Source organism: Ovis canadensis, chromosome 22 (assembly GCF_042477335.2).
Source record: "Ovis canadensis isolate MfBH-ARS-UI-01 breed Bighorn chromosome 22, ARS-UI_OviCan_v2, whole genome shotgun sequence".
Classification (NCBI taxonomy): domain Eukaryota; kingdom Metazoa; phylum Chordata; class Mammalia; order Artiodactyla; family Bovidae; genus Ovis; species Ovis canadensis.
Genome location: NC_091266.1, coordinates 26,560,952 through 26,587,829, shown reverse-complemented (window position 1 = coordinate 26,587,829; position 26,878 = coordinate 26,560,952). Strand labels below are relative to the sequence as shown.

At 42.2% G+C, this 26,878-nt stretch overlaps 1 protein-coding gene and 1 long non-coding RNA gene across 10 annotated transcripts in view; one reads left to right on the top strand and one right to left on the bottom strand.

Annotated features, from left to right (window-relative positions):
* The window catches only part of SLC16A12 (solute carrier family 16 member 12), a 100,117-nt gene that overhangs the window by 50,269 nt on the left and 22,970 nt on the right, over positions 1–26,878 (top strand). Inside the window, exon 1 of one of the 9 annotated variants that reach the window (XM_069567969.1) lies at positions 11,195–11,459. The exons of 6 other annotated variants lie outside the window; for them this stretch is intronic. The gene's annotated coding sequence lies outside the window, so the exon portion shown is untranslated. Of the gene's footprint in view, positions 1–11,194; positions 11,460–13,102; positions 13,263–18,764; positions 18,908–26,878 lie in introns of those variants that run through there. 2 more of the 9 variants (XM_069567970.1, XM_069567964.1) reach the window with 2 other exon arrangements.
* On the bottom strand, positions 1,285–6,248 carry LOC138427866 (uncharacterized). The gene is made up of 2 exons (XR_011252204.1): positions 6,136–6,248; positions 1,285–2,104 (listed from the first exon to the last, which is right to left on the bottom strand). It is a non-coding gene; the product is annotated as an uncharacterized lncRNA (long non-coding RNA).

Here is a 26,878-nt window from a genome sequence, read left to right as displayed (position 1 = left end):
GTCAGTGGTATTATGTTATATTTTGTTATACCAGCCTAAGTTGACTAATACAGATCCATATCCCACCTGTTCAGCAGTTGGTAAGCTCTAAATGAAGACACGCTGATGTATTTTTCTCTACACAAAATGACTCCAAGCTGTTGAATTTTCTTCTCTTTTCTTTCTCTTTTTACTTGGTTGATTCTATTGCCGTTAGACTCTTAACAATGATTCTGTGCTTGGCTACAGATTTGTCTGTACATCTTTTCCCTCACACTGTGCTTACAGCTTATCATAGGTAGGCTTGACACCCGTAAAATCTACCTTGTTAGCAGTAAAAATTACACTGGACTTTGGAATGTAGACCTCAGCCATTCATCAGCCTTTTTTGCTGTGTTCTTAATTGACTGCTTTCTTGAGAAACAAGAAACCAAATAAATTAAATTTGTATTATTTGACTTTCTCTTCTAAGGGAAGAGTAAGGATTTAAGACATGAATGGTTAATTACAGACAAAACTGTAATTTTCAATCTTTATAGGTGATTAATTTTTTTTTTAGAAATTAAAATATTTATTTTCTATTCTCATCCTAAGATCCTAAAACTCTTTTGGTATAAATCAAGCATTTATTTATTTTTATCCTGAAAATATTAAGGAGCTCATTCTTCTCCTAACCCCCAGCAAAGACAGTTTTGTCATTTTCAGCATGCTCTCAAGAAGTCTGTCAAGGAAAAGGGAGTGACATCACCGTGTGAGCCTAAAATGCCACAAAAAGAACACTGTATTCTCATTTTGTCTAGTTACAGTTGCCCTAAAGTGGACTTTTTCATTCCTTGCTATTTACTCATCAAATATTGCATCACTCTGTAAGAGGAAAGCAGTTTTGAAAATTATAATGAAAGAGCGTGCTGGAATAAATTTATTTTACACACACACACAACATACTTTCACTTCTTTGGGAAAAAAAAAAAACTAAACTAAAATTGAACTTGGTCAACTGAATTATTTCCTTTAGACAGCCTTAAAATATGATCATAAATTTTCTCTTTCCACAGATAGATGTCTTATTTTCAGTCTGTTGGGAAGAAAAGAAGTGAAGGGTAACTTCTAATGCACGTTTATGTACTGGTCCCCAAGTAAAAAGCCCTTTTAAGTATTCCAGAGAATAAGATCTTGACAAGTTTAAATGAAGAGGGCAAACACAACCATGATAAAGATATGAAATGTCAAATGTAAAATCTGTCAAAATGTGAAAAAGAATATATGAATCGATGTTGAATGCAAAAAAAAAAAGCAGTAGGAATATACTTAGTTACAATGTGTAAAAGTGGTTTTATTACTTTTTATAAGAAGGGTATAAGAATATTCCAAGAAGTTCAGAAAATATAGGAAGAAATCTTTCATAATCTTACTTTCCTCACACAGCGATTTCCTTTTTCTCTGCATTCCTTTCTCTTGTCCTTCTGCATGTACATTTCATGTTCTGATTAAGAGTAGCCCAACACGGGCATTTTCGGGTGCTGCTACAGTCCTCATAACCGTCCTTTGTAAAGGCTTTATAATAATCCATGGATGGGACTTGCTGTCTTTGTACTACTTAGGAAAAGTCATTAAGAAGGGAAGAGAAAATGGACATATTTGTTATTTGATATATAGATATTTGCCTGCAAAGAATTTCAGTTTGCAATTCAAAAGAAAGAACCAGCTAAATATTGCAGAGAAGTGAAAATTAGTTTAAATGTTCAAAGAGCATAGTATTTCTTGAATTTACTGTTTTCCCCATCATTTCTCTTTGCCACTCTCCCTCATTCAATTATTTACCTTCTTTGTCTTGTCCCAATAATGTAAGGGAAAACTGACATAGATAAAATCTCTGAGTCTCTCCTTGACTTTTTTCCTTTGGCTAAATGACAAGAAATACGGGTGCTTTCAGCTATGATAAAGATTGTCATTATTTAGACGCTAAGTCTTGTCTGCCTCTTTTGCAAGACGGTGCTCCTCTGTCCATGGGATTTCCCAGAGAAGAGTACTAGAGTGGGTTGCCATTTCTTTTTCCAGGGAATCTTCCTGATCCAGGGATTGAAACCGTGTCTCCTGCATTGCAGGTGGGTTCTTCACTGCTGAGCTATTAGGGAAGCCCATGATAAAGATATTTATTTATTAATACTTTGCTAACTATGTCATTATTTGAAATCATAACTGCTATAAGTTTAACTTCAGTTCAGTTCAGTCGCTCAGTCGTGTCCAACTCTGCGACCCCATGAATCACAGCACACCAGGGTTCCCTGTCCATTACCAACTCCTGGAGTTCACTCAGACTCACATCCATTGAGTCAGTGATGCCATCCAGCCATCTCATCCTCTGTCGTCCCCTTCTCCTCCTGCCCCCAATCGCTCCCAGCATCAAAGTCTTTTCCAATGAGTCAACTCTTCGCATCAGGTGGCCAAAGTACTGGAGTTTCAGCTTTAGCATCATTCCTTCCAAAGAAATCCCAGGGTTGATCTCCTTCAGAATGGACTGGTTGGATCTCTTTGCAGTCCAAGGGACTCTCAAGAGTCTTCTCCAACACCATAGTTCAAAAGCATCAATTCTTTGGCGCTCAGCCTCTTGAGAGTCCCTTGGACTGCAAGGAGATCCAACCAGTCCATTCTGAAGGAGATCAACCCTGGGATTTCTTTGTAGGGAATGATGCTAAAGCTGAAACTCCAGTACTTTGGCCACCTCATACGAACAGTTGACTCATTGGAAAAGACTTAGATGCTGGGAGGGATTGAGGGCAGGAGGAGAAGGGGACGACAGAGGATGAGATGGCTGGATGGCATCACTGACTCAATGGATGTGAGTCTGAGTGAACTCCAGATGGTGATGGTGATGGTGATGGACAGGGAGGCCTGGCGTGCTGCGATTCATGGGATCGCGAAGAGTCGGACACGACTGAGCGACTGAACTGAACTGAACAGTCTTCTTCACAGTCCAACTCTCACATCCATACATGACCACTGGAAAAACCAGAGCCTTGACTAGACTAGACGGACCTTTGTTGGCAAAGTAATGTCTCCGCTTTTGAATATGCTATCTAGGTTGGTCATAACTTTCCTTCCAAGGAGTTAAGCGTCTTTTAATTGCATGGCTGCAGTCATCATCTGCAGTGATTTTGGAGCCCAAAAAAATAAAGTCTGACACTGTTTCCACTGTTTCTGCATCTATTTCCCATGAAGTGATGGGACCGGATGCCGTGATCTTCGTTTTCTGAATGTTGAGCTTTAAGCCAACTTTTTCACTCTCCTCTTTCACTTTCATCAAGAAGCTTTTTAGTTCTTCTTCACTTTCATTTTTTGAGTGTCTACTATATAGCTGTATAATTGCTTTGTTTTTTTTTTTTTTGCTTCACTTTTTAATTAGGAAAATCATTGAAAGGTACAAATGAAGATGAAAAATGTATCAGCTGGTATAATAGGGAAGGAGATTAATATATGTTATTATGTGAATATTTTAATAGTTGTCAGGCACTTTAACATATATTTCGCCCTTTAATCCTCATTAAGGCCCTAATAAAGAGGAGCTGTTAACTCCAAGGTACAGAGCAGGAGACAGACTCAGGAAGTTAAATCAAATGTCAAGTACATACAGCTATTAATTGTCAGCACTGGGATTCAAAACCAGACAAGTCTGACCCCAGGCCAAGTACACTGGTCTGTGTGTTCAGCATTCATATTTGTAGCAGTCTAAAAGGCCTCAGAGCAGTGGTATAGCTGAGGGACGGGGAAACCTCTGGAACTCTTTGGAGAGGAGTATCCTGTCAGAGGAATGTGAGTTTCTTTTTTATTTTTAAGACTTTTTTTTCCCTGAGCTGTGTAGTGTTACTATTTACAGCTGCACCATGGCCTAAGGGCCTCTTGTAAGCCTCCACAGAGAAATGTGCATTCAAAACAGCTTTCACACCGGGCCTCAGGATCCATGTGAATGCCTCTTGATGGAGTCTTTGGAGAGGAAATGGTGATAGATTTTCTTTTGCAGTTTATAAAGTTCTACTTGATGTCACTGTTATTGTCCACACTATCTTGATATGAAATATTATGATAACCAAAGAATATTGAAATGTTAAATTCCTGACCCTTTCCTAAGACTCACAGAGGCGGTCTGTTACATCAACAATCGTGGTAATAAGAAGGTTGTTGTTCAGTCACACAGTCCTGTCTGATTCTTTGTGACCCCTTGAACTGCAGCATGCCAGGCTTCCCTGTTCTTCACTATCTCCTGGAATTTGCTCAAACTCATGTCCATTGAGTTGGTGATGCCATCCAACCATCTCATCCTCTGTCACCTGCTTCTTTTCCTGCCCTCAATCTTTCCCTGCATCAGGGTCTTTTCCAATGAGTCGACTCTTCCCATCAGGTGGCCAGAGTATTGACTGGTTCTTGTTTCTACGTCTAAATTGGTTTTGAACTTGTGAGGAGACCAGTGGTTTATTGATCTTTTCGATCCCAATTCCAACCTCACAGAGTTGTTGAGAAAATGAAATGAGGTAATCCATATTATACCACAAAGCGTAGGACCTGCCTATAGTATGTATTCAAATAAATGTTAATTATTCTTTCCTAAAATGCTGCCTTGTGTGCTGATAATTGGGGAGAGAGGCTCAGGACTACTAGCCAAGAAGGACTGCAACGCTCTAGCCACATAAAAGATGGGGCTACCCTGTCACCGACCCTGGCAGCCCTCGAACAGCCACAAGCCTCGTTTGATGGGCGTCTGCCCCGGATTCATGCATACAGTGAAAGCTGAGAAGAATCAGCACTCTCTGCTTGCAGGCAGATCCCATGTCGAAAAAGAAAACAAAGCTGAGCATGTACCTCTGTTTCTCCCACACCCAAGAATCAGATAACCAGCTCCTTCTCCTGGGGAGAAAAGTAGGTGAGAAGGTAGAGAAAGGCCGGAGAGGCTAGTTGTGCTGGAGTTTCTGCCCCTTGGAATCAGTGGAGAGGAGGTCTTTGTCCCCAGCGGTAGGGGACTATGCCTGGCTCTGCCCTGCAGATGAGGGAACTGAGGCCTTGAAGCATAACATAAGAGTCATAATTAATAAGTGCAGGGAAGTCTTAATTCTAAGTGGCGGAGTCAGGATTAGTCAGGCCAGCCAAGACTGGCTCTTACTTTGTCCAGATATAAAGTCATGGGAAACTAAGAGGGAGGGCAGATCTGAGCCGGCTACCCGCAGAAATGGTATGAGTTTCACTCACTTGTTCTGAGAGATGGGGAGGAGTCAAAAGCCTCAGAGTGTTCTAACGCACCTAGTCGGGAAATGGTAACAGCATGAAAATAAAATGTGTTTCCCGGAAAGACTAGCCAGTACTTTATAGACATGGCTTATAGACATACCTTATAGAGTCTGAGGTACCCTGTAAGCTGTTGGAAATTTGAGTCTGTAACTTGGTAGGAAGATTAGCAGCAGAGATGCAGAGTTGCCCTTATAAAGGTGATTGCGAGCTGAAACTAAGGGAGCGTTTCAATAGGAGCTGCAGAGGAGTTGGGTTGTGCAGTTGAGTTATATATTTGAAATACACCAAAAGGTTTGAGTCAGTAACCTTGAGTAGCTTAATATAATTTTAAGGCATTGTTTGGCTCAGGACTTGACCTTGTTTTTAGCCATAGCCCTGTGCACTACAGGGCAAGCTTTTAGGTTACCCTGGTGTGCAGGACAGTTTCCATGTGCACCTCCAAGTTCACTGACCATCCACTTCCACTCAGTTCTCTGCCCTGGGAGGCTGACATGTAGGGGCCACATCAGTTGGATTCCTGTTGTATTCAGCCACTGATGGGACTTGGAAGTCAGGTGGAGTATGAGGTTGGTGTATTTATTTCCTTGGTTTTTTTCACTGTCAGATGCTTACGAACTGGCTACTTTCCTTTACCCAGTGACTCTACAGAAGGTTCCAGTAACTTCTCTCTTCCTTTGCCTCTCTGGCCTAGAGGTGGTAATGGTACCGGTCCCTGAGGACTCTGCTGACCTTTGACAGATCTTATGAACTCTTGCCCACACCTTTATAAATAGTGCTTTTGTTGACTCTCCCCAGCTTTTCAGTTCCTACTGGGACCTTGAATAAATAATATATCTAGTAAACCAGAGGAATTGATGTTCTTCAAGGCACTAAGCTTACCCTTAATAAACAGAGAGAGGCTTCTAATCTTGGGGGTGGGGGTGTCCTCAGACTCAGGAGGAGACAACAGGATCAGTACAAGGTGTCCAAATCCTTACGTACATGGCAGCATCCTGTCAATGGACAGAAGAATGTCTTACACAGTTAACACAATTTTTCATGTTTGTGTCTGAGTCATCAAATAAAATGTATTTGAAAATATGAAATTCATTTTAATTGTCGCCTTTACATATTTTATGAATCAACAGATAACTTATTCTAAAAACACAACTATTGCCTTACTTGACTAAGGAAATACTTTGCAATGTATATAGGGACCTCACACACAAAAAAGTTGGGAATTACTTCCAACCTTTTTTTTTTTTAATCAGACTTTTCCCTGGGTCCAAAGCCAGAAGGAAGTGAGAGGAACGGGTTCAGTCCTAACTATTTCAATCAAGACAGAGACAAAGACAATCACCTACATGTTGAAGAAACTTTTCTAAAAACTTTGCTAACTTGTTCATTTCCAGGAAGAAATTCAGATTCTGGGTCTTGCACTAAGGAGCACCCCACATTCTCAGCTTGGCAACACCTTGTCCTTTGTGTGACCCGTCATGGCTCCAGCAGCGAGCAGAGTCTACAGAGTGCAAAAATAAACATCTCTAAGGGCCTGTGGAATTTGATGGCCTGTGCAGTGTGGGCCAGACAGTGGGCCGAGTGCCAGGCCTGGTAGGTGAGCCTCTCAGCAGCCCATGTTCGTTTTTAGTCACTCTGCAAAAGCAAGGGGAGACGGCCAGCCTGGCAGTGAAGTTCTGTTTCCAGGTTTGGCCCTGCCCCGCCGTGTTCTCAGTGACATCTCTGTACTTCGGGCTCTGTAACCCAGATACTGGGAAGGCTGATTAATCTAGTTTGACAGATTAATCTGGCTAAAAAGAACAAAACAATTTTTTTAAAAAAAGAACGAAACAAGAATGGGTCATTGCCCCTATTCCTCAAGCTCCCACGCAGAACTCTAGAACTGGGGGAGGGGGGGTCTTCTTACTGTTTATTGAATCCTGTTCTCTCTCAGAGACCATGCTGGCCCCTGAAGCATTGAGGCCCCCTGGTCTCAGGGAGCTCACAGTCTGAGTGCAGACCTGAATTCTGCCTGCACTCTCTCTCTCTCTCTCTTTTTTTTTTCTGTTTTTTTAATTGGAGGATAAGTGCTTTACAATATTGTGTTGGCCTCTGCCATACATCAGCATGAATCAGCCACAGGCATCCATGCATCGCTTCCCTTCTGAACCCCTCTCCCACCCCATCCCACCCCTCTAGGTTGTCACAAAGCACTGCATTGAACTCGCAGTGTCACACAGCAAATTCCCACTTGCTATCTCTTTTGTATTTTTAATCATTTTTTTTTTTCGGCTGCTCCACGCAGCTTGTGTGATCTTAGTTTCCCAACCAGGGATTGAACCCGTGCCCCATGCAATGGAAGCACGAAGTCCTAACCACTGGACCACCGGAGAAGTCCCTGCCTGCATTCTCTTTTCAACACTGGTTCTCTGTAACACTCTGTGACTTGAGGGGTTAACTTCCAGCCAACTGAAATATTTCACTCGGCTCCCCTCCCATGTCAGCAACATGGCGGGAGCAGTGATTACAGGGTGAGAAAAGTGTGGTAGAAGCAGGCAGCGCTGTTCTGCAGTAAAAGTTTCTCTGTCAACTATCAAAACGACTCTGTGAAATGCATCTCAAGCTCCACGTTTTTTTCTCCATAACAAGCAGCTTCTGATAGACCATAATCTGATTTAATAATTCTGTATGCTGTGAAGAGTATAAAATTAGAATTAAAGAGTTCTGTAGGGTCACTGAGTTAGACACAAAAATTTCTTCCTTGAACCGCACAGATATTGAGCACCAGTAGACATGGTGCTAAGTGCTGGAATATTAACAACATGTTATATTTTTTACCAAAGAGGGCTAGCTACAGCTCAGGCCTATCACTGCTTTTACTTGTATTTCCAAATAGGAGAGAAAAGAACTATTTTTGTAGGAAATGGTTACTAGGGGCAAGCTCTTGGTTATGCATTGCACTGTCAGCAAACTATTGGACTCTGGAGTAAGCATTTTTCTGATGTTACCTAGAATCAGCGACTCTGGCTTAGGGACTGACAGGGTGAGAAAGAAGCTTGCTTTCTACTTTCTGCCTCTTATGAATCACAAATTGTACCTTTTTCTCTTTTTCTGTAGCCCAAATACCATATAAATCACTCTGCTGCTTATTCTCTGTCTTATGTAAGATATTCCTATCTTCAGAGTCTTAAAAGACAGTGTGGAAACATCAGCAGCTTCATTATCTAAGGTCAGTGTTTCAGTTTAGTGCCCAAAGGTCCTGACAGACATTCAAAAATTTCTGGTTGAACTCAGTAATTATTTACTCTCCTGTTACCAGGATCTATGTGAGGACTAAGCAGAGAGAAGCAGAAAGGAAAAGCAAAATACAAAAAAAAAGTAAAGCACTTTACTTTAGTCTTTAGTCTTTCTGCACTTAAGAATAATATATATTTTTTCATAGCGTATGTGTAATTCATAAATAAACATTAATAAATTAATAACATTTATTTATAAATGTTATAAATATAAATAAATAAATAAATCCATATGCATTAGGAGATATCCCTAAGACCCAGAGAGTCCATGTGGAAAAAAAAACAAGTTGAGTCCTTTTTTTTTTTATTTTATTTAAATTGGCAAGTTGAGTCCTTGAGGCAGCGACTACACAAACCTGAGCAGAGCAGAGAAGGGGTTTCATTAATTCCCCTCCCACTTTCAGTCATTTTTGGGGTTTGAGGTTGCCCTGAATAAAAGTCTGCGAGGATCAGCTCTAATGCTTTGCTCCGTTGCGATAAAGGCTGTGCAGCAAAGTGCTGGAATTCTCTCACATCAGACCTGGAAGATGGCCATTTAATGCACATCCCCTAGGCCTGAGTATTCAACGGGGCCTTGAGTCTTGGAGTGGAATGGAACCAGACATTCAGTCCTTGGTTAGAGGGTGTAATAAAAATGCCCAGGGACTAGGAGAGAGGTCTCTTTTTACCAAGAAGATATTTCACTGTGATGCATGCTAAGTGGCTTCAGTCATATCTGACTCTGTGTGACGCTGTAGACTTAGCCCACCAGGCTCCTCTGTCCATGGGATTCTGCAGAAAAGAATACTGGAGTGGGTTGCCATGCCCTCCTTCAGGGATATTCCCAGCCCAGGGATCAAACCTGCATTGCTTATGTCTCCTGCATTGGCGGGCAGGTTCTTTACCACCTGCACCACCTGGGAAACCCATATTTCAGTGTTCAGCTCGGTTCAGTTGCTCAGTTGTGTCTGATTCTTTGTGACACCATGGACTGCAGCACACCAGGCCTCCCTGTCCATCACCAACTCCTGGAGCTTGCTCAACTCCAGTCCATCGAGTTGGTGATGGCATCCAACCATCTCATCCTCTGTCATCCCCTTCTCCTCCTGCCCTCAATCTTTCCCAGCATCAGGGTCTTTTCCAATGAGTCAACTCTTTGCTTTAGGTGGCCAAAGTATTGGAGTTTCAGCTTCAGCATCAGTCCTTCCAATGAATATTCAGGGCTGATTTTCTTTAGGTTGGACTGGTTTGATCTTGCAGTCCAAGGGACTCTCAAGAGTCTTCTCCAATACCACAGTTTAAAGGCATCAATTCTTTGGCATTCAGCTTTCCTTATAGTCAAACTCTTACATCCATACATGACTACTGAAAAAATTATAGCTTTGACTAGACGCACCTTTGTTGGCAAAGTAATGTCTCTGCTTTTTAATATGCTGTCTAGATTGGTCATAACTTTTCTTCCAAGGAGCAAGCATCTTTTAATTTCATGGCTTCACTCATCATCTGCAGTGATTTTGGAGCCCAAGAAAATAAAGTCTGTCACTGTTTCCATTGTTTCCCCATCTGTTTGCCATGAAGTGATGGGACCGGATGCTATGATCTTAGTTTTTTGAATGTTTTTGAGTTTTAAGCCAGATTTTTCACTCTCCTCTTTCACTTTCATTAAGAGGCTCTTTAGTTCTTCACTTTCTGCCATACATATTTCATACATATTTCACCACAACATTTAGCAAACATATGCCAGGCACTGTCCTAGGTGCTGGAGACCCAAGATTGACCATAACCGTGCTAGCTTCCACCAGCAGGTAGCTTGGAGGCCAAGTGGAGAGCAGCAGGATCCAGAGATTAAGACCACAAGCTTTGGACTCAGGCTAAGGCTGAATCTTGGATTGTTAGAGCATTTTTTATCTGTAAAATGGAAATTATAATATCTCCTTCACAGGGCTGGGATAAAGCTAAAATGAGATAACTACGTGTAATAGTGAATTCAGAGCTTGGTGAATTAAGTGCCCCAAACGGTACCTGTTGTTGCTCTTATACTGTGTGACTTACTCTCTGGCGCTGGCCTCAGAGACTTGAACTCTAAGTACTGGCTGGTTCCTCTGTGACTAGACTGTTTTGCCCTGGGTGTGTGTCCTTTAGAAAGAAGCTGGTTGTGATGAATATTCTTCATTTTCTAGTGGCAGTGGTTGATTTTCTTGCTTGATGTCTGAAGATTAGACCTTTCTGATGAAGATGAACTGCTTTTCCTGTTTCTTTCCATTGAATTACCATTTTAAAACTAGTGACTGTTATTTATGCTTTCAATTTATTTCTGATGACTTGCTGGGGTTCTCTCTGGTGAAGGAAAAACTTATTCATTTATTAGACACTGATGAGCTCTTACTGTGCATCAGACTGTGTGTGTATGTGTGTGTGTGTGTGTGTGTGTGTGTGTGTGTGTGGGAGTTAGAAGATGGTAGAGAAAATTTGGGGGAGAAAAGCAAGGACGACTTAAGGTAGCTTCTGTTCTGTGGATTAAACAGTCCAGTGGTAGAGAGAGACATTGAATAGATAACAACACTGCATTTGATAAGGGCCGGAAGGGTGTGTGCAGAGAGCTCCAAGAGTCTGGGGAAGGGAGATAACTATTTTGAAGAGTGGGGGTGGGGTGCAGCAGTTTTAGCAGAATGATAGATAAGTCTGGTGACAAAGTGGAGGAAGAAATTTGAAGGGAAGGAAGAGAGCATGTAAGAAAATACTAAAGCTTGAGTATTTAGTGGGTTGCAAGGAACTTATAGAATCATAAGAGAGGTGGGAGAGGGAAGCAGGACTGGGAGTGAGGCTGTTTGATTAAGTTCATGGTCATATAGCTGGGCTGAAGATGGGACCAGACAGTCCTCAGCCAACATGCCGTCATTGAGGACATTGAGTTTTTTTCTTGTTTCTACAGAGACCGGAGTGAGTATCTAGGTAAGGAACTTCAAATGGGACACCCTAAGGGCTGCAATCTACTATTAAACAATACTTTCCCACTGTAGAAGCAATCATAGAGTTCATTTGGAAATCTTCTGTAGTGAGCTGTGGTGGGGTTGAGATTTGCTTCTATAATGACACAGATGTAAAAGAAATAACAACTTCTTTGTGGCTCAGCTGGTAAAGAATCCGCCTGCAATGCCGGAGACCTGGGCTCGATCCCTGGGTTGGGAAGATCCCCTGGAGAAGGGAAAGGCTATCCACTCCAGTATTACGGCCTGGAGAATTCCATGGATTGTATGGGGTTGCAAAGATTCGGACACGACTGAGCAACTTTCACTCACTTTCACATTTGTTGCTATTAAAAAATAAAATTTCATCACAAGCCTCTATGAAAGTGAGAGTGATGAGTCCATTTTGCTTTTTATATCCTGTGTAAACTCCCCCAGTTATGAAGGTTTTTCTCTTATGTTTTCCTCTAGATTTTTTTTTTTTTCATTCATGTTTCAGTTCAGTTCAGTTCTGTCGCTCAGTCTTGTCCGACTCTCTGTGACCCCATGAATCGCAGCACGCCAGGCCTCCCTGTACATCACCAACTCCCGGACTTCACTCAGACTCACGTCCATCGAGTCGGTGATGCCATCTATTGTCCCCTTCTCCTCCTGCCCCTAATCCCTCCCAGCATCAGAGTCTTTTCCAATGAGTCAACTCTTCGCATCAGGTGGCCAAAGTACTGGAGTTTCAGCTTCAGCATCATTCCTTCCAAAGAAATCCCGGGGCTGATCTCCTTCAGAATGGACTGGTTGGATCTCCTTGCAGTCCAAGGAACTCTTCAAGAGTCTTCTCCAACACCACAGTTCAAAAGCATCAATTCTTCAGTGCCCAGCTTTCTTCACAGTCCAACTCTCATAGCCATACATGACCACTGGAAAAACCATAGCCTTGACTAGACGGACCTTTGTTGGCAAAGTAATGTCTCTGCATTTCAGTATGCTATCTAGGTTGGTCATAACTTTCCTTCCAAGGAGTAAGCGTCTTTTAATTTCATGGCTGCAGTCACCATCTGCAGTGATTTTGGAGCCCAAAAAAATAAAGTCTGACACTGTTTCCCCATCTATTTCCCATGAAGTGATGGGACCAGATGCCGTGATCTTCGTTTTCTGAATGTTGAGCTTTAAGCCAACTTTTTCACTCTCCTCTTTCACTTTCATCAAGAGGCTTTTTAGTTCCTCTTCGCTTTCTGCCATAACGGTGGTGTCATGTGCATATCTGAGGTTATCGATATTTCTCCTGGCAATCTTGATTCCAGCTTGTGCTTCTTCCAGCCCAGCGCTTCTCATGATGTAGTACTCTGCATATAAGCATTCATGTTTATTTATTTATTTTTTTTTAAGCATTCATGTTTAGATATGTTATTTTGAATTAGGTTTTATACATGATGTGAGGTAAGACTAGAGAGTAATTTTCTTCCCATATGAATTAACATGTGGGCTTATTTCTAGACTCTCTGTTCTGTTCCACTAATCTAATATGCCAATATCATTCTTGATTACTTTGGTTTTAGAGCAAGTCTTTGAAATTAGTTAGTGTAATTCTTCAACTTTTTTTCTATTTTTTGAGCGTTATTTCATATTTTTTAGGTTCTTTGCACTTCCGTATGAGTTTTAGAATCAGCTTGTCAGCTTGAAATAAGGCTGCTGATTGGGATTTCACTGAAACAATCAACTTGTGTAGATACGACATCTTCTCCGTCTTCCTTGGAATGAATTTGCTCACTCGCACTCTCTCTCTTGGGCCTTTGTAAGTTTCTCTTAGCTTTGTTTTATAGTTTTTAATGAGCAAATGAGGGACTTTGCTGGTGGTTCAGTGGTTAAGACTTAGCATTCCCAATGCAGGGGACCTGGGTTTAATCCCTGATCAGGGAACTAGTTGTCTGAGGAGGCCTTAGAAATAGCTGAGAAGACAAGCAAAAAACAAAGGAGAAAGGGAAAGATATACCCAATTGAATGCAGAGTTCCAGAGAATATCATGGAGAGATAAGAAAGCCTTCCTAAGTGAACAATGCAAAGAAATAAAGAGGAAAACAATAAAATGGGAAAGACTAGAAATCTCTTTAAGAAAATTGGAGATACCAAGGGAGCATTTCATGCAAAGATGAACACAATAAAGGACAGAAACAGCAAGGACCTAACAGAAGCAGAAGAGATTATGAAGATATGGCAAAAATACACAGAAGAACTGTACAAAAAAGGTCTTAATGACCCAGAAAACCACAATGGTGTAGTCACTCACCTAGAGCCAGACATCCTGGAGTATGAAGTCAAGTGGGCCTTAGGAAGCATTACTACAAACAAAGCTAAAGGAGGTGATGGAATTCCAGCTGAGCTATTTCAAATCCTAAAAGATGGTGCTGTGAAAGTGCTGCACTCCATATGCCAGCAACTTTGGAAAACTCAGCAGTGGCCACAGGACTGAAATTTTCATTCCAATCCCAAAAAAGGGCAATGCCAAAGAATGCTCAAACTACTCACACAATTGCACTTATCTCACACACTAGCAAAGTAAGGCTCAAAGTTCTCCAAGCCAGGCTTCAACAGTATGTGAACAGAGAAATGCCAGATGTTCAAGCTGGATTTAGAGAAGGCAGAGGAACCAGAGATCAAATTGCCAACACCAATTTGATCATAGAAAAAGCAAAGGAATTAAAAAAAAAATCTATTTCTGCTTCACTGACTACACTAAAGCCTTTGACTGTGTGGATCACAACAAACTATGGGAAATGGGAATACCAGACTACCTTACCTGTCTCCTGAGAAACCTGTGTGCAAGTCAAGAAGCAACAGTTAAGAACCAGATATGGAACAACAGACTGGTTCCAGATTGGGAAAGGAGTACATCAAGACTGTATATTGTCACCCTGTTTATTTAACTTATATGCAGAGTACATCATGTGAAATGCTAGACTGGACGACTCATAAGCTGGAATCAAGATTGCTGGAGGAAATATCAACTATCTCAGATATGCAGATGATATGACTCTAAAGGCAAAAAGCGAAGAGGAACTGAAGAGCCCCTTGATGAGGGTGAAAGTGAAAACACTGGCTTAAAATGAAACATTTAAAAAACTGAGATCATAGCATCCCGTCCCATCACTTCATGGCAAATAGGGAAAAAGTGGAAACAGTGACAGATTTTCTTTTCTTGGGCTCCAAGAATCACTGTGGACCGTGACTGCAGCCATGAAATTAAAAGATGCTCCTTGGAAGAAAAGCTATGACAAACCTAAACAGTGTATTAAAAAGCAGAGATCCATCCAAAAAAGGTCCATCTAGTCAAAGCTATAGCCTTTCCAGTAGTCATGTGAGAATTTGACCATAAAGAAGCCTGAGCACTGAAGAACTGATGCTTTTGAACTGTGGTGTTGGAGGAGACTTTTGAGCATCCCTTGGACTGCAAGGAGATCCAACCAGTCAATTCAAAAGGAAATCTGTCCTGAATATTCATTGGAAGGAATGATGCTGAAACTGAAGCTTCAGTACTTTGACCACCTGTTATAAAGAGCTCACCTTTTGGAAAAGACCCTGATGCTAGGAAAGATTGAGGGCAAGAGGAGAAGGGAGGGGACGGAAGAAGAGATGGTTAGATAGCATCACTAACTCAATGGGCGTGAGTTTGAACGAACTCTGGGAGATAGCGATGGACAGAGAAGCCTGGCTTGCTGCAGTTCATGGTGTTGCAAAGAGTCAGACATGACTTGGCGACTGTACGGTAACAACAGCAATGAGCAAATCATGCATTTGTTAAAATTATTCCTAGGCATCTCATGGCTTTTGATGAAATATAATGTAAGGCAATACTTTAAAATTCCAATTTCTAATTATTCACTCTAAAATTGTGTACAAGCCCCCATGTCCTTGAAGCAAAATACTGACTCAAGATTTAATGATTGGTACATGGACTTTCCTGGTGGCTCAGACGGTAAATAGCGTCTGCCTACAATGCGGGAGACCCGGGTTCAGTCCCTGGGTTGGAGAAGGAAATGGTAACCCACTCCAGTACTCTTGCCTAGAAAATGCCATGGACCGAGAAGCCTGGTAGGCTACAGGCCATGAGGTCGCAAAGAGTCAGACACGACTGAGCAACTTCACTTTCACATGTAAAGATGCAGAAACAAAGAATAGCTGTTGGGCTGGGAAACTGGTACCAATTTAGATTATAAATCCACCACAAAACAGAATCATCAAAATGTGTAGATAAAGGGCTGGCACACATTCCTAAGTTGTTTTACAGGAAGCAGACCCCCACCAGATGAAAAGTGCTGGCCACCAGAGCAGATTGACCTAGATTGGTTGAAACTAGAAGGTTGATGATGTTCGAAACTTCACCATGATGCCACCCAATCCGAGAATTGTCCACGAGTTGATCGTGCTCTGCTCCTTGAACACTATAAGACTCCACACTGCCCCCTCCAGGGTGGGACACATAGTCTTGAGGGCATTAGCCTACAGTGCTGCCCTTTGCCTGGCGAAACAATAAGAGCTGTTCTTTTCTATTTAGCCGAAAACCCCACTGCCATATTTCTATTTGGCATGGGTGAATGGAGGCTGAGTTTCAGCAACAACTACTAATATATAGAAATGTATTTGACTAAAAAGAAAAACCAGTAAATTTCAGTTCACCAAAAGTAATAGTTTCTGTTCTTCAAAGCTTCACCATTGAGAAATTAATGGGAAAACCACAGGATAAGAAAAAATATTTGTAATACAAATATCTACAAAAGACATATCTAGACTATATAACTAATTCTTATATCTCAATAAGAAGATAAAAACCCAACTAAAAATGAGCATTCTGTTTGAACAGAAACATCACAAAAGAAGATATATAAATAGTTAATAAAACATGGTTAACATCATCAGTAATCAGGAAAATACAAATTAAAGCTGCGGTGAGACTGCGTTACACACTGGAGTTCTAATATGTGTGCTGTGCTGAGTCACTTCAGTCATGTCTGACTCTTTGTGACCCCACGGCTCCTCTGGGAGCATGGGATTTTCCAAGCAGGAGTACTGGAGTGAGTTGTCATGCCCTCCTCAGAGCTCTAATATATTACTGGTAATATCACACAGCTATGTCAAAAAACAGTTTGGCAGTTTCTTCTAAGTTTAAATATACACTTACAATATGACTCAGCAATCTCATTCCTGGGTATTTACTCAAGAAAATTAAAACATGTGTCCACAAAGGACTTGTATACAGATGTTCACAGACACTTTATTCATGATGGTCTAAAATGGAAAACAACCCTAATGTCCATCAACAGATAAATAACTGTAATATATTCATAAAACAGATTACTCTTCGCAATACAAAATGAATCAGGTGCAGATGTGCACGGCAACATGAATGAATCTGAAAACATTATCATAAGCGAAAGAAGCCAGAAGCAAAATAGTCCATATTGTGTGATTCCATATTTATGAAAATATTGACTGGCAAAACTCATCTTTATCAGCAGAGAGCAAACCTGTGGTAACGCAATGCTGAGGTTGGTGGAGACTGACTGCAAAGAAGCATGAGAAAATGTTTGGGGTGATGAAAGAGTTCTATATCTTGATTATGGTGGTTGTGGTTACATGAGTGTGTGCATTTGTCAAATGTCATCAAAATGTAGACGTAAAATGGTTGTGTTTTACTGTATGTAAATTATACCTCAATCTAAAAAAGTTTCTAACAGGTTTTCACGTTTAGAGTAACCTGTTTCAGGACTTCCCTATTGGTCCAGTGGTTAAGACTCTGCACTTCCACTGTTGAGGGTGGCGGATTTGATCCCTGGTCCAGGAAGTTCCATGGTCTTCCCAGGTGGTGCAGTGGAAAAGAACGTGCCTGCCAACATAGGGCACCCAAAAGATACAGGTTCAATCCCTGGGTCGGGAAGATCCCCTGAAGTATTTTTGCCTGGAAAATTCCATGGACAGAGGAGCCTGGTGGGCCCAATCCGCGGGGTCACAAAGAGTCAGACACAAAGGAGCGTGCACACACACCCACACGGGAAAGTTCCACATGCCGCTCATAGCGGCAAGGAAAAAATGTCCGCTTCCTTTCTTGGCATAGGCTTCCACTCTCCCTTTCTGTGTGGTGGGAAATTCCCCTGCAACACACTCCTGTGACTTCTTGTTTACAGATGGATTTATTCCGGATGGAATCCATTTCCTTGTTTCCCACAGTAAAAAAGCAATAAGCATCGTCTACCAGGTATCATAGATATTGGGGGAGAGACACTTAACAATCAGCCAACTGGTTTAAAGTCTGACATCAGTAACTTGATGGCTTGTTTCTATAGATTAGAGACCAGTGACAGGAAGTGATTTCACCCAGTCTCGTGCAACGAAGTAGGGTCACTCAGACCCAGTGGTCTCAAAGCCCACTCTTGGTATCTTGCTGCCTCACCTTTACCTCTATTAAGGCAGCAAACCAATTTAAAAAGTACGGATACTACTGAAAGTTAAGACACTGGAAATAAGAAGGGATTGAGGAAGGAAGAACGGAAAGACAGTGTTGGAGAAGCCTAGCCAAATAAGTGCCTTTTCTCTCTAACTATAAGAAATCTGCAGTTTTTCTAGTGATAGAAGGGGATCACTTCAGAAGACTTTACGGAGGGCAATGTGACAGATTTGCCCTACAAATGGAGTGCTGTATTTGAAGGCGGTTGACTGTTAGCAAGAATTCTTTGCAAATGATTAGATTTTTGAAAGTAAAGGGGACAAACTGAAATGGAACATATATCCCAACCTGCACTGTTTAAGGAGTGATCTTAGAGGAGCATCGTGATATAGAGCCTCTTTTGTTTCAATTTTTTTTTTTTCCTGAAGTCAGAATGAAATTCAGAATGCGATTATATTTTAGTGGTTGGATGTTAAAATGAAATAAATGGAAGGCTGCTTGGAAAAATGAAGAATTGCCTGATGGAAATGTACTTTCTTTGCCTATAGTTTTAGGTATGCTCTTAACTCAATAAAGATATTTCCATTATATTTGTGTCATATCGGGTGGGTTAATTATTTACAAGAAGCTCAGGCTAATATTCCAGGGGAGCCATAGACTGCTCCAAAGTTTCTAGGAAACTAGATTAGCTTTGTTTAACCTGTGCATCTCTTCTGAATACATGTAAATCTATTACATGACTTGTTTTGAAGGCGACTCACGTGTTGTTTTGTGAGCAGCCACATACTCCTGAGTTAACCCTGTGGTTAACCTCGCTCCCCACCCCCACCCCCCCACTGCCCTTGGTCTTGGTCACTCACTCACATGAACGAGGGCTTAAGCTTTACTGTGGCTTGTTGACACAAATGCCCAGTAACAGTTTTGGAGTCTGGAGGGCAGATGGGCGATGAACTCTACCAGAGTTCCTTATCTCCATTTCAGTTCAGATACAGTGTTGCCAGGTGAGTGCCTTCGCTTCTGTGAGCTTCGGTTTCATCCTCGTGGAAGAGGGAAAATTGTGCCCATCTCAGGCTTGTGAGGCTCCAGAGTGACTGTTCATGAGGAACTATTAACAGTCTCGCATACTGATGCTTTCAGAGAGGTCCTTTCTTCCCACCCTGGAACCCTGTGAGGAGGTTCCCTGGTCTGCGGTTTTGCCCAGCTTGACTCTAACCAACAGACCTTTGCTTACTGTACTGTTGTTTACCTTTTAATTTGGATTTATGCAATTATATTTTTAGAGAGACACTCACCAGTTAGTTCTTAACTTATAAGATGTGGGAATGCCAAAGAGAGGATGTCTAATTGAAACAAAGGAAAATGGAATCATCTGGGGATAGCAGAGGCAAGGTAAAAATTAATGATGTTTAATATCTTTGTAAGGAAACAGGACATTTTATTTTGCCAGGGGCTGTTACCTTCCCTGTGTCTTTTATGAGATAATCACCTAATTTTAATGTACAGCATCAATAAATGATACGGTTATTTTTAGTCCTAGAGAAACTATACAAAAGAGATTTCTGTGTTCATATTTACACTGCAGGAGTAACCTGAAATATTTATTTCAGAAAATTATATATATTTTGGTATTGAATGCAGTTTTAAAAATTAATCATTACCACATGGACTATGCAGTCCATGGAATTCTCCAGGCCAGAATACTGGAGTGGGTAGCCTTTGCCTTCTCCAGGGGATCTTCCCAACCCAGGGACTGAACCCAGGTATCCCGCATTGCAGGTGGATTCCTTACCAGCTGAGCCACCAGGGACGCCCAGCTTAATTAGACCATCCTCCTGTATTTCTTTCTCTATGGTCTTCCGACTCCATATGACACTTACAAGTATACAACCCTTATAGAAATTTTGCATGGCTTACCTCACATTGTACGCACAATTCTAGAGTCCTCTTTTGGTTTTAGCATTGTATCATAAATGTTTCCCATATTTCAGCATTATCTTTTTGTTTATAATTATAAAGCATTGTCTGCTGTCCCATTTGTTTCACGTGTCATGATTCTCCAGACACTTCCCAGTTGTCAAGCATTTATGTTGTTTTGGTTTTATGTGTTATTCAAAGCACTATTCTTTTTTTCTTAGTGTTTAGCTTCTCTTGGGTTGTTTTCTTAGGCTAACTTCCCAGAACTGAGATTTACTCTTCAAAGAATATGAATAACTTTCTACTTTTTGGTATGTTGCGCTATGTTGCTTTCCAAAGGGCTATTGCATCGCACTGCCTGTCTCAAAATTTTTCAAGTGCCAGGCAGCACAGACGTCTCCCACAGGCCATTTATGGGTAGATGGATCCATAATCTTAAATTGGAAGACAGTTTAACCTTGGGGACTATTTTAATGGAAAACCCTAGGGAGAGGCTAGGATTATACCAAGGCAGATGTTTCTAAGCTCTGGCTTTTTCACTTGCACAGCTGATTCTGTCATTTTATGACACCTAATTGTGTCCAATTTGTGAATTATTACCTTGTGTGCATTTGTAGGCAAGTGTTGGTAGAATCTCGAATGCTAGTCCTATTGAAAGTGTCAGAGGGCTAGACATAAAGCATGCTACAACCACGACTCAGATGTGGCTATTCAAGAAACTTTGATTTATAGCAACACAGAACCGGCTGAAGTGGAAGATCTTACTGCCTCCAGGGACCTGGCAGGTGTTGTTCATGAGTGAAACAGCGCAGAGATTGGGCCGTACAGGAGGTCAGGGGAGGGTGGAGGGGGATGTACAGGCCTTATCCAAAGGAGGAGTGCCATTCTTGGCTCCTGCTGATGGCTGCCACGAATGAATGCCAGACCAATATCTTCAGTGCTCTAAGTTTTTCAAGACAGTTTGGGAATCTGAATTTTTAGGTTTCTTACTTGATACAGCTGCTGCAACAAAAATATCACAGACTGGGTTGCCTAAACAACAAATGGTTAGTTCTTATCGTTCTGCAGGCTGGAAATTCCAAGATCAAGGAGCTGGCATTTTCAGGGTCTGGTGAGAACCCTCATCGTGGGTCCTGTTTTTATTGTGACATATGACAGAAGGGCTTCCCTGATGGCTCAGAGGGTAAAGCGACTGCCCACAATGCAGGAGACTTGGGTTCAGTCCCTGGGTCAGGAAGATCCCCTGGAGAAGGAAATGGCAACCCACTCCAGTACTCTTGCCTGGAAAATCCCATGGACAGAGAAGCCTGGTAGATTACAGTCCGTGGGATCACAAAGAGTCGGACACGACTGAGCGACTTCACTTCTCTTCACTTCATGGCAGAAGGGACAAAAGAGCTCTTTGGGGTCTCTTAAAAGAGCACTAATCCCATTCTGTAAGAGTGGGGCCCTGATGACCTAATCATTTCCCAAAGGCCCCCATCGCCAAATATCATCACATTGGAGAGTTCCATGTTAATTAGGCATGTCAGGGGAATGCCAGTGGTACCATTCAAAGAACTGTGTTTCTAGCTGCATCGGGCTATAATTAATGTCATCCTACTGGTGTGCCTTCAGCAAGAATTACTTGCATTTGATTAAATAAAAGTGTATATGAATTTACATCAAGGAGTGATGAAAGGTGTCAGTGTCAGGCGTTGTTAGGAAAAGACTGATTCATATCCCATTTTTGCTGTTGATAGTGTTAATAATAGGAGAATTACTGACTCTGCTGTATATATAAAATAGGGATAATAATACCTACTATCTGCGGTTATTGTGGGCTTCCCTGGTGGCTCAGATGGTAAGGAATCTGCCTATAAAGCAGGAGACCTGGGTTTGATCCCTGGGTGGGGAAGATCCCATGAAGAAGGGCATGGGTACCCACTCCAGTATTCTTGCCTGGAGGATTCCATGAACAGAGGGGCCTGGTGGGCTTTAGACCATGGGGTTGCAAAGAGTGGGACATGACTGAGCAACTAAAACATACAGCTATGGTTATTGTAAAAGTTAAATGAGATACTGTCCATAGGGAAACATCATAGCAGCGTGGCCTATCAAAATGGTCTGAAAAGCTACCTCCATGCTGGTTTCGCTTAGCCCAGTGGTTTGGCTATGACTCTGTCCCCAGCCCAGGGCTTCCCAGATGGCTCAGATGGTAAAGAATGCACCTGCAATGCAGGAGACCTGGGTTCAGTCTCCGGGTGGGGAAGATCTCCTGGAGAAGGGCATGGCTACCCACTCCAGTATTCTTACCTGGAGAAATCCAGGGACAGAAGAGCCTGGCAGGCTACAGTCCATGGGGTCACAAACAGTTGGACACGATTTGCAAATCAGGAAAGGAGTACATCAAAGCTGTATATTGTCACCCTGCTTATTTAACTTATATTCAGAGTTCAGTTCACTTCAGTCGCTCAGTCATGTCCGACTCTTTGCGACCCCATGAACTGCAGCACGCCAGGCCTCCCTGTCCATCACCAACTCCCGGAGTTCACCCAAACTCATGTCCATCGAGTCGGTGATGCCATCCAACCATGTCATCCTCTGTCGTCCCCTTCTCCTGTCCTCAATCTTTCCCCGCATCAAGGGTCTTTTCAAATGAGTCAGCTCTTCCCCTTAGGTGGCCAAAGTATTGGAGTTTCAGCTTCAACATCAGTCCCTCCAATGAACACCCAGGACTGATCTCCTTTAGGATGGACTGGTTGGATCTCCTTGCAGTCCAAGAGACTCTCAAGAGTCCTCCAATACCACAGTTCAAAAGCATCAATTCTTCGGCGCTCAGCTTTCTTCACAGTCCAACTCTCACATCCATACATGACCACTGGAAAAACCATAGCCTTGACTAGATGGACCTTTGTTGGCAAAGTAATGTCTCTGCTTTTGAATATGCTATCTAGGTTGGTCATAACTTTCCTTCCAAGGAGTAAGCGTCTATTAATTTCATGGCTGCAGTCACCATCTGCGGTGATTATATTCAGAGTACATCATGCAAAATGCTGGGCTGGATGAAGCACAAGCTGGAATCAAGATTGCTGGGAGAAATATCAATAACCTCAGACATGCAGATGACACCACCCGTATGGCAGACAGTGAAGAAGAACTAAAGAGCCTCTGGGTGAAAGTGAAAGAAAAGAGTGAAAAAGTTGACTTAAAGCTCAACATTCAGAAACCTAAGATCATGGCATCCGGTCCCATCACTTCATGGCAAATAGATGGGGAAACAGAAACAGCGAGAGACTATATTTGTGGTCTCCAAAATACGTGCAGATGGGGACTGCAGCCATGGAACTAAAAGACGGTTGCTTCTTGGAAGAAAAGCTGTGTCCAACTTAGATAGCGTATTAAAAAGCAGAGGCATTACTAACAAGGGTCCATTTGGTCAAAGCTATGGTTTTTCTAGTAGTCATGTATTGATGTGATAGTTGGACTATAAAGAAAGCTGAGCACCAAAGCAGTGATGCTTTTGAACTGTGGTGTTGGAGAAGACCCTTGACAGTCCCTTGGACTACCAGGAGATCCAACCAGTCCATGCAAAGGAAATCAGTCTTGAATATTCATTGGAAGGACTGATGCTGAAGCTGAAACTCCAATACTTTGGCCATCTGATGTGAAGAACCACCTCATTTGAAAAGACCCTGATGCTGGGAAAGATTGAAGGCAGGAGGAGAAGGGGATGACAGAGGATGAGACGGTTGGATGGCATCACCAACTCGATGGACATGGGTTTGAATAGGCTCCGGGAATTGGTGATGGACAGGGAAGCCTGGCGTGTTGCCGTCCATGGAGTTGCAAAAAGTCAGACGTGATTGAGCGACTGAACTGAACTGAACAATACTTTCACTTTTCACTTTCACTCTCCCCAGCCCAGTGATTAGCAATATTAGCATTTCAGATAATAATTTTGACTTTCTGTCAATCAGTAGACTGAATATTTGTACCAATACTGCTCTTCTAGTACTTCAGACAGATTTATCCTCTCCAGCCGTTCACTCCATCTGGTTTGCCAGTCTCCCCACGTTCACAGGATGGCTAATTAAGATGAAGGAGGGGCCCTTCTGAGTCTTGAAAACAAGCAAATTTAAAAGGTCTGTCTACATGGAGTCACTCTTGTCTTGAGCTCACTATCTTTGTTCTGCATTTGCTCTTTGAACTCAAAGACAGCCAATTTGTTCCAGTAGCTTCAAAGATCCATGCTTGCAAGATTTTACTGTGCCATTTTCTTGAGAAAGTCATGCTTTTAAAGTAAATTTAACATTTAAATTGGTTTGTCTATAATTTATCAGGTGGTGCATGGTCTATGTTCACCAAACAATACATGCTTGGTCATACTTGACATAATGTTTCATATAATTAATATTACTTAAACTTTTTTCTGTTGATCATAATAAAATTCTACCCCAGACTGGTGATTGGCTCGATCCAATGGAAAAATCACCTGTTAAAACTCTTTTATTTAGCCGCATAAAGAATTCATCCTTAATTCTAATTAAGAAGCTTACTGGACATGCCAAAGTATACCATAAGAAACACTTGATCTCACAGTTCTTAGGGGACCAAACCCAGGCCTAGCTTAGCTGGGTGCTTGGCTCAGGGTCTCACAAGCCTGCAGAGTATCAGCCAGACTGTGTTCTCTACTGGAGGCTCGCCAAGGGAAAAAAATCTGCTTTCAAGCTCACTTGGCATGTTGGCAGAATTCATTTCCTTTCTCTTGTAGGACAGAGAACTTTAGCTTTTTGCTGTCACTTTAGCTTTTGGGGGCTGTCCTCAGATGCCACGTAGTTCCCTGCCATGTGGCCCTCTCCGTGGCAGCATGTAACACGGCAGCTCCCTTTTTTAAGGCCTGTGAAAGAGCAAGAGCGAGTCAGCTAGCAAGAGTGAGGCTCTTTTTTAAAAAAAAAAACTATTAGATATAACATCTATTTTTTAAAAATTCATTGATTTGTTTGTGACTCTTCTGGGTCTTCATTGCTGCATGAGCTTTTCTTTAGTTGTGGCTCATGGGGGCTACTCTCTATCTGCATTCCAGTGACTTCTCTTGTTGCATAGCATGGGCTCTAGGGCTCAAGGGCTTCAGTAGTTGTGGCTCATGGGCTTAGTTCAGAAGGCAATGGCACCCCACTCCAGTACTCTTGCCTGGAAAATCCCATGGATGGAGGAGCCTGGTGGGCTGCAGTCTCTGGGGTCACTTCGAGTCGGGCACGACTGAGCAGCTTCATTTTCACTTTCCACTTTCATGCATGGGAGAAGGAAATGGCAACCCACTCCAGTGTTCTTGCCTGGAGAATCCCAGGAAAGGGGGAGCCTGGTGGGCTGCCGTCTATGGGGTTGCACAGAGTCGGACACAACTGAAGCGACTTAGCAGCAGAAGCATGGGCTTAGTTGTTCCGTGGCATGCGGAATCTTCCCAGCCCATTGATTGAACCTGCATCTTCTGCACTGGCAGGCGGATTCTCTACTGCTGAGCCATCAGGGAAGCCCAAGTCTGAGTCTTATTCACCATGAACTAATCACCCCTGTCCCATCACATGTGCCATATTCTGGTGAGAAGGGAATCATAGGTCCTGCAGAAATGCAACGAAAAGGATTACACAAAGAACAGAGCAGCAGGAGGTGAGACCATAGGGGTGCCTTAGAATCTCCCAAAGGAGATGTGTTTGTGTCTTGCTCACCACCGAATCCTTGGTGTCCAGAATAATGCCTAACATATATTAGATACTTCATAAGTGTCAGTAGTTGAATTAATGAATTAACATTGCAGATATTGAATCATGCATTGCTAATTTCCTCCCCCACCCAAGTCTATGGTTTACCTTTTGGTTGTATTTATGTGAGAGTTGGACTGTGAAGAAGGCTGAGCTTCGAAGAATTGATGCTTTTGAACTGTGGTGTTGGAGAAGACTCTTGAGAGTCCCTTGGACTGCAAGGAGATCCAACCAGTCCATTCTGAAGGAGATCAGCCCTGGGTTTTCTTTGGAAGGACTGATGCTAAAGCTGAAACTCCAGTACTTTGGCCACCTCATGCGAAGAGTTGACTCATTGGAAAAGACTGTGATGCTGGGAGGGATTGGGGGCAGGAGGAGAAGGGGACGACAGAGGATGAGATAGCTGGATGGGATCACTGACTCGATGGACGTGAGTCTGAGTGAACTCTGGGAGTTGGTGACGGACAGGGAGGCCTGGCATGCTGTGATTCATGGGGTCACGAAGAGTCGGACACGACTGAGCGACTGAACTGAACTGATTACATGTTTTGATGTATTCAGTTCAGTTCAGTTCAGTTCAGTCGCTCAGTCGTGTCTGACTCTTTGCAACTCCATGAATCACAGCACGCCAGGCCTCCCTGTCCATCACCAACTCCCGGAGTTGATGTATATAAATGTTAAATTTTGATTTAGACAAATCAACAAAAGTTTCCCTTAATTTGTTGATATCACTTTACATCTCAGGGAATCCTTTGCCCATCCAGAGATCAGATAAATGTTTGCCTGTATTTTCACCTAAATTTTAAATTACTTTTTTTTCCCATGTAATTCTGATATATCTAGAAAGTAAAAAATTAAATGGAGAGTTATAACAGGATGTAGCAAATAATCTTTTTTTTTCCATCTATCCCTCTTTGCTACCTTATTTAGTTTTATTGAATTATTATGTACTAGTTTCTGGGCTTTCTGTTCTGTTTCATTATTTTTCATTCTCGTTTCAGTTTTTTCCATCTAAGAATTATAGCGTTCTTGGTCAGAAATGCCAAAGCAGTTACTGTCAGAATCATTCAGTATAATAATTAAGACATAGCCTAAGCTGTTGAAAGACTCCAGCATAGAGAGCCAGCATGGCACTCACTCAGTATTCTCACCTGGAGAATCCCATGGGCAGAGGAACCTGGCGGGCTACAGTCCATAGGGTAGCAGAGAGTCTACGCAACTGAAGCCACTTAGCACCACACAGCACAAATACAGCTGAAGCATATTTACCTTTGGCATAATAGTGGGTAGGTGAAACCCAGACCTGGAGAGGCACCT